Here is a 7,583-nt window from a genome sequence, read left to right on the forward strand (position 1 = left end):
TCTCCCTGCCATCGATGTTGGTGTGTTTACCTCCACTTAAGCAAGTGGTTCAACAAAAGAGACAGATAGAATAAGCACTAGGTTTACAACGAATAAGTACTTGGGTCGATTTGTTCGACTGTAGGCGATGCTCCAACATGGCTGCAGTAAAATAACCGAAACAAGTAAAAGAATATATATACACACATACACATATGTGAGGATATGTACATACATGCATATACATACATATAAATAGATAAATAGGTTACACGAAGAGACACATATATATAATAGTATAGAATACTATTATAATTAAGGCCACAGCGATTTCAATGCCTACATGTTGAAGATAGCTCTAGAGATCTCTATGCCCTTAATTATAGATTAATTTAGCATCTATCTTCAGCATATGGACCTAGAAATCTGTGTCCTTAATTATAATTGTATTTCATACGAAGAAAAATTTGAGCTCATCCACTTTGGTTGAGAGGGCACACTCAATCAACTATATACACTACCGTTGGGAAACCTACTTGAACCGTCGGATAATATCAGAGACTTAGGTGTAACTGTCGACAGTAATCTTAGCTGGAGTTTGCACATCAACAAAAAGTCGATGTTGCCCGCAGAATGTGCTCATGGATCCTCAGAACTTTCGAATCTATGGATCATGAAACCATCATCCTTCTCTGCTCTATATTCGCTAGACCCCACCTCGAATACTGCTGCCCATTTTCGTCCCCCTACAAAAACAAGACATAATGAGGATCGAAGCGCCACTAGTTTGGTAGGCCTGCAAATGTCATAGGAAACTACTTTAAGCCTGCGTATAATATAATAATATTTCGTCCTCTGTGTTTGTTTATATTTTTGCGTATTTTGAAATGACGGAAAGTAATTATACCAACATGTGAAACCATAAAATTAATTGGTCTAATATCAATAATATATACTGTCCTATCCAAAACCACTTATGAATTATAAAACACCTGGTTCCTATTTCCCATTTTTGTTACAGAATTCTTTAAAGAAATACCGGGAAATGGATATATTCAACGATTCATTTAACTGATTCAATTAACTGGTCATCTCTGTAGCGATATTGTACTATAATCTGATAGGTTTTCCGTTTCTAACACCTGCTAATTTCATGTACATATTAAGCCCAAAAAAAAAAGTATAAGAGAAGAAAGAAAAGAACGAGGACAGCAGTCTTATATTTAGAATCGCTTGCAAGATTTGTTTTAATTCTTTTATCACTTCGGCAATTCGTTCGTTAAAATTTCCCGAGGCTATTGTCAGTTAGTATCGTGTTCAAAACGCCATAAAAGATCACAAAAGAGACAAATTAAATAACAAAAAAAAAAAGAAAAAAACACCGTAGTCTCCCGATTGCATCTCTCACTTATTTCAATCTTTGGACTGCGGCTATGACTGGATTCGGTTGACTGATACGTCATGTGTGTGTGTGCGTGCGTGTATGTATATATGTATATATGTATGTATGTATGTATGTAGGAAGGTATGTATGTATGTATATCTATATCTATCTATCTATCTATCTATCTATCTATCTATCTATCTCTCTATCAATCTGTCTATCTATATATCTCTTTATATATATATATATATATATATATATATATATATATATATAAAGGATATGAGAGGTTTAGTTCACTGGTGATCTAAACGAAAAGGTACGCTACGTGCTATAATTGGTCATCCGTTATGTTCCAAGCTGGAATTAGGGATCCGTATTATGCTTCCCCGTTACCAGATATGTACTAGAACAGAAGGCCAACAAAATCCGAGGCAGGGCAAGTATCTCAAATCATCTGCATACACTCAAAACCCACTTCTATCTATCTTGATGTCTATATTTCTCACTCTATATACGTAGACCATTTGCACTTATTCCATTACTTCAACATCAACAAATCATTCAAAATACTGTCAGAATACTGCATGGATTTACCGTAACGGCAATGTAAACTTTACTTAGTAGCCTGCGGTATACACTTCGTTTGGATACTTACCAATTCCGAGGTTCCGCTCGCTATGAAACATGATGCCTGGGATTTGTCTACTCCATTCTTTAACTCTTGAAGATATATGGAGTGGTTGTTTGGTAAGTAGCTTGCTTACCAATCACGTGGTTGCGGTTTCAGTCCCACTGCGTGGAAACTTAACCAAGTGTCTTCTACGATAGCCTCGAACACGCCAAAGCCTTGTAAGTAGATTTGGTGAACGGAAACTAGAAGAAGCCCGTATATATACGAATGGCTTTAGTCAGTTTCTGTGTTTCTGTCTACCAAATCCACGTACAAGGCTTTGGTCAGCCGGGAGCTATAGTAGGAAACTTTCGTCCAAGGTGTCGCACAATGCGACTGAACCCGAAACCCTCTGGTTCGGCAACAAATTACTTACCGCACAGCCATGCCTATGAAAAGAAATAATGAGAATATATTATTAGATTTTTTTTTTATCTTTTCCCTTTTATCTTTTACTCCGTACATTAGTTGGTACATTAGATTATTAATGGTTCATTCATTAAATATAGTGAAACTCACTTATATATCTACGATACTTGAGTAACAACCGATTCAACACAAACAGTATTCGAGACCTTACAATCTATTGATGCTTGACACCTCATAGGGCGAACTTGATTCAGTAACTCACTCCAGGATCCGTTTCATAGACGAGCTCTCTAAATGTCTGACATTTCGACCGCCTTACAATAGATCTCTTTCCTTTGAAATTGCTGATTTTATACCACTCCCGACTAAATCCACTTCAAACACACACTTCTCAAGCACCAAAGACCTTTTCTGATTATTTTTCTTTGCTGTTTTTATTTTTTATTTTTCCAACTAAGAATATTGTCATTCTGAAGTCCCATCCCTTCTCTCAAAGATGTCTGACTTTCCATGCTTGAACCAAAACAGATATTCAATGATTATGTTCTTTTAACTGAAATTTTGCAATTTGCTTGGCACACCTCCCGTTGTTTACAGCTTTGACTAGTAAGAGGCTCCGCTGGGATTACTTCTATGCATCAGTTGCGTTGCTTAGACAACACAGCCCTTATTACTGCTCCTATGACACACAACACACGAGAGATAGGCCATGAAAATGCTTATAAGTTCACTTCCAAAGATATGAAGATCTGTTCCACTTGTACGCTATATTGTGAATCTTCTACGTTTATTTTGAAGTATACATTTATGTGTGTGTGTGTGTGTATGTGTGAGTTTGTTTTCTGTGTGTGCCTGTATGTGTGTCTGTATTTTTGCGTTTGCGTGTGTATTTGTTTTTGTGTGTATTTGTGTGTGTGTGTGTGTGTGTGCGTGTGTGTGCGTGCGTACGAGAGTGTATTTCGGAGTTGGAATTGTCTGCCAAGCTATTTGATGTACGGCTGCTTTTGAAATGGAAGCAACTACACAGTAAAAGATTCTTGCTTCTCTCTGTATGAATACATATTTACATATATGGCATACACAAACACACACGCGTACAAACACACACACACACATAAGTACACATACACAAAGATATGCATTTACTTTCTATCAAACCATTCCTCCATATGTATCTATGTATTCATATATGTCTGTTTGTCTGCTGGCTGTCTATGTATCTATCTATTTATCTATCTGTCTATCTATCTATCTGTCTGTCTGTTTCACTGTCTGTCTATCTATATATGTATGTATATATATATATATAATATATATATATATATATATATATATATATATATAATATATATATATATATATAGCTATCAATATGCCTGACAAGATGTCTGTCTGATTGACTGTCTTCCTCTATCTATCTATCTATCTATCTATCTATCTATCTATCTATCAGTCTGTCTCTCTATCGATCGATCTCTCTATCGATCGATCTCTCTATCTGCATTGAACTAAAAATATATTAAGTGTATACATATAAGTATATCAAACACTATATAATATAAATTCTTGATTTATCACAATTACCTCCGACGCTGGGGCAATATCTCACTTATCAAACGGCAATCGAGAACACCTCCCTTTGAGAAAGCGTGGAATATCAAAACTCTACAGTCGCCCAAAGTTGAGATGCCTGTAAAGTAAAGGCAGTCATATTGTCTGGACAGAAGAGGGGGGGGTCGACGAAACCTGTTTCTCCCTCGATAGGCGTCATCAGCATGCATTGTCCTACTACACAATCACACATACAAGATAATTCGTTAAAGGCTCATTCAGTGTATTACATTACATATACTTCCCACATATTACTCACTCGTATCTGTAACGCCGACGTATGGCACAGGCTGATATTCCGTCAGTCACGACGACGAGCGTTCCAGTTGATCTAATCAACGAAACAAATATAACTCATTTTTGCTAGCTGAGTGGAATGGAGGAACGTTAAAATAAAACCTTGCTCAATGGCACAATGCGCCGCCGAGAATCGAACTCACGACTTTACGATCGTGAGCCAAATGCCTTAATCAATAAGGCACGACTCTTCCTGCATACAATGCAGACACAGGGATCAAAACAGATGCACATTAATACAGCGTAGCACACACACACCTACACGCTCACTCACATATACTCACATACTTACACGCTCACTGACACACGCACACACACACTGACACCCTCACTCATACACTCTCTCACACACACCCATACAGATACACACTTACACATACCCATATCGACACACATTCACACACACGTACATATACACGCACATTATTTTTGTCTATTGTCTCCCTTAATATTCGTTCTCCCTGATAAAGAGCAAAAAAAAAAAATACTTTCATTTCGACCTCACTTTCCAGTATGGCGATCTCCTAACATAACGCATCGATGCATCATCTCTGTTTATTTTACTATTTGATTTGTTTCCGTTATTTTTTTGTTTTGGCTGTTTTCTACAATGAATGGCATTTAGTCTGTAACGTAAGATGCTTCTTTGAACGTGTTCTTCTCTTTTTCTGTTTTGCAGTCCAACGTTTGTATTTTTGCTGTTCTTTATTTTGTATTTTGAAACCTACACGAATTTTCATTCGCAACACTAACGCTGCTTCCAGAACTGTTCTTGAATTACAAGGTGTTGGATTACATTGCATCACTTATACCTACATACATCTGTGTATGTATGCATAAACTTATGTATGTGTACATCCTTTTACTTTTTTATAAGTTTCAGCTCGAGAGCTGTGACCATGCTGGAGCATCGCCACTTTTTTCCCTAAATATGAGCTGAATTCTAGAAGTACTGCAATGTCAGGTCAGCAACACGGCAAAAGTGGAGCAAGCCCCTTAAATTTCGCCTCATTTTAAAAATCAATTTAATATCTATGGCTCAGATCGGGACTGTATGGGATATTAAGCTGATGAGAATAAATACTAGGCTTTGGTCTTATCCAAAAGACCAAAAAGCGTATGTATGCAAACTTTACGCTTTTATTCTTCTTCTTGTTTCAGTTATTGGGCCAGTGCCCTGCTGGGGCACCACCATGAAAGATTCAGTCAATGATATCATATTACTCTTTTACTTGTTTCAGTCATTTGACTGCAGCCATGCTGAAGCACCGCATTTAGTCAAGAAAATCGACCACAGGACTTATTCTTTGTAAGCCTTGTACTTATTCTATCGGTCTCTTTTGCCGAACTGCTAAGTTACGAGGACATAATACACCACCATTGGTTGTCAAGCGATGTTGTGGGGACAAACACAGACACCCAAACATATACACACATACATATATACGACGGGCTTCTTTCAGTTTTTTTCCCCGAAATCCCCTCACAAGGTTTTGGTCGGCCCGAGGCTATAGTATTAGACACTTGCCGAAGGTGCTACGCAGTGGGAATGAACTCGGAACCATGTGGTTGGTAAGCAAGCTACTTACCACACATTTTTTAGACTTTTACCACATATTTTTAAGACTGATGCTTATTGTATCGACTTTTCTTTGCCGGACAGCTAAGAGATAAACAAACACAAGCTCAAAGGCGCATATACATTGAGGCATATATATATATCATGGATGTCCTCACAGCTTTCGCTTATCAAACCCACTCACTAGTCGTTGCTCGGCCCTGGGCCCTTTCCTCTTCACACAATATCGCAGGTGTTTATATGTTTTTTTTTCCCTAAATAATTTTATAGTAGATAAGATGTGAGCAATGCGTCTATTGTATTTAGACACTCGTTACTGTATTCTAGCTAACGCGATTCTATCGTCTTCGCTACATGAATACGAGTCATTTGGAAAACTGAATTTAATCGTTCTGATCTTTTAGCGCATAACGTTTATCGTTTTCTCTTTACAGACGAGCCGAAAGTATAGTTGAACATATGAATATCTCAACATTACAGTAATCTCTCTACTATTGCGGACGTTACGTTCCAAAATCCTCCGCGATAAGTGAAAATCCGCGAAGTAGAAACAGTACTCTACTGCATATTTTTTCTATTATTTTTTTAATTTGTATATATTTATTTTATTATAAATGCAAGACAACACCAGGGAGGAATCGGCGTAAGTTTAAATAATAAACCGCGATAGGTGAACCGCGATACGGCGAGGGATAACTGTATATGAGTTATATTTATCTTCTACCATTTATTTGCTTCAGTCGTTGGACTGTGGGCATTCTAGGACACCGCACCGAAGGGTTTAGTTGAAGAAATCGATCTCGGGATTTGATTTTTAACGTCTAGCACTTATTGTATTGGTTCTATTTTCTGAAACAGCTACGTTACGGCGATATAAATAAACCAATACCGGTTATCAAGTGAGGGACTAACACAAACGGAAAAACACTCACTATTTTCACTCACAAGGTGTTGGTCAGCTTGAGACTATAGTAGAAAGCAAAATACCTAAGGTGCCACTTTGTGGGTCTGAACCCGAAACGGAATGGTTGCAAAACCAATTTCTTAACCACCCAACCATGCCCCATGAAATGTTCAAATACGCAGAGGCAGAGAGAGAGAGAGAGAGAGAGAGAGAGAGAGAGAGGCATACACACATGCACGCACACACATCCACACGCACATCCACACACGTACACGCACGCACTTTCACACACACACACGTACAGACTGAAACACATACATACATTCTTACAAATATACAAGATACAACAAATCGGCCTCATACATCCGCCCACGTATTTATTCACATAAATACAGAATTACCTCTAAATATAACACAATGCATAGACGCTTTTTTTTTAAAGCCGTTTACACAGATATATATCAATATGTGTGTGTTTCCATACGTTACTATTTCCAGACACGGTCTGATAGATGTGAGATTACTTACAGACAAATTATATTTACTAGAATTTCGTCGACAATAACCATAGGAAGTCACTGAACTTTCAAAGCGGAACTTTCAGAGCAATTGTCATATTTTCACTAATACAAACTTTGATGGATTTTATTAAATTTCAGTATTTTGTGTTATTATTCTTACTAGATTTGATGTCTAAAATAAAACATATGAAGTTTTTGTCACGAAATCAATGCAACTTTTCCTCAACATGCATATTATATTTGCATTATTTTATTACTTTCATGGT

At 37.3% G+C, this 7,583-nt stretch overlaps 1 non-coding gene across 1 annotated transcript; it reads right to left on the bottom strand.

The window, feature by feature from the left end:
- Positions 1 to 5,239: 5,239 nt before the first annotated feature.
- Positions 5,240 to 5,433, bottom strand: LOC115214560. Its single transcript, XR_003881907.1, has one exon. It is a non-coding gene; the product is annotated as a U2 spliceosomal RNA (small nuclear RNA).
- Between the last annotated feature and the right edge of the window lie 2,150 nt (positions 5,434 to 7,583).

This window comes from Octopus sinensis, linkage group LG7, assembly GCF_006345805.1.
Source record: "Octopus sinensis linkage group LG7, ASM634580v1, whole genome shotgun sequence".
In the NCBI taxonomy this organism is placed as follows: Eukaryota; Metazoa; Mollusca; class Cephalopoda; order Octopoda; family Octopodidae; genus Octopus; species Octopus sinensis.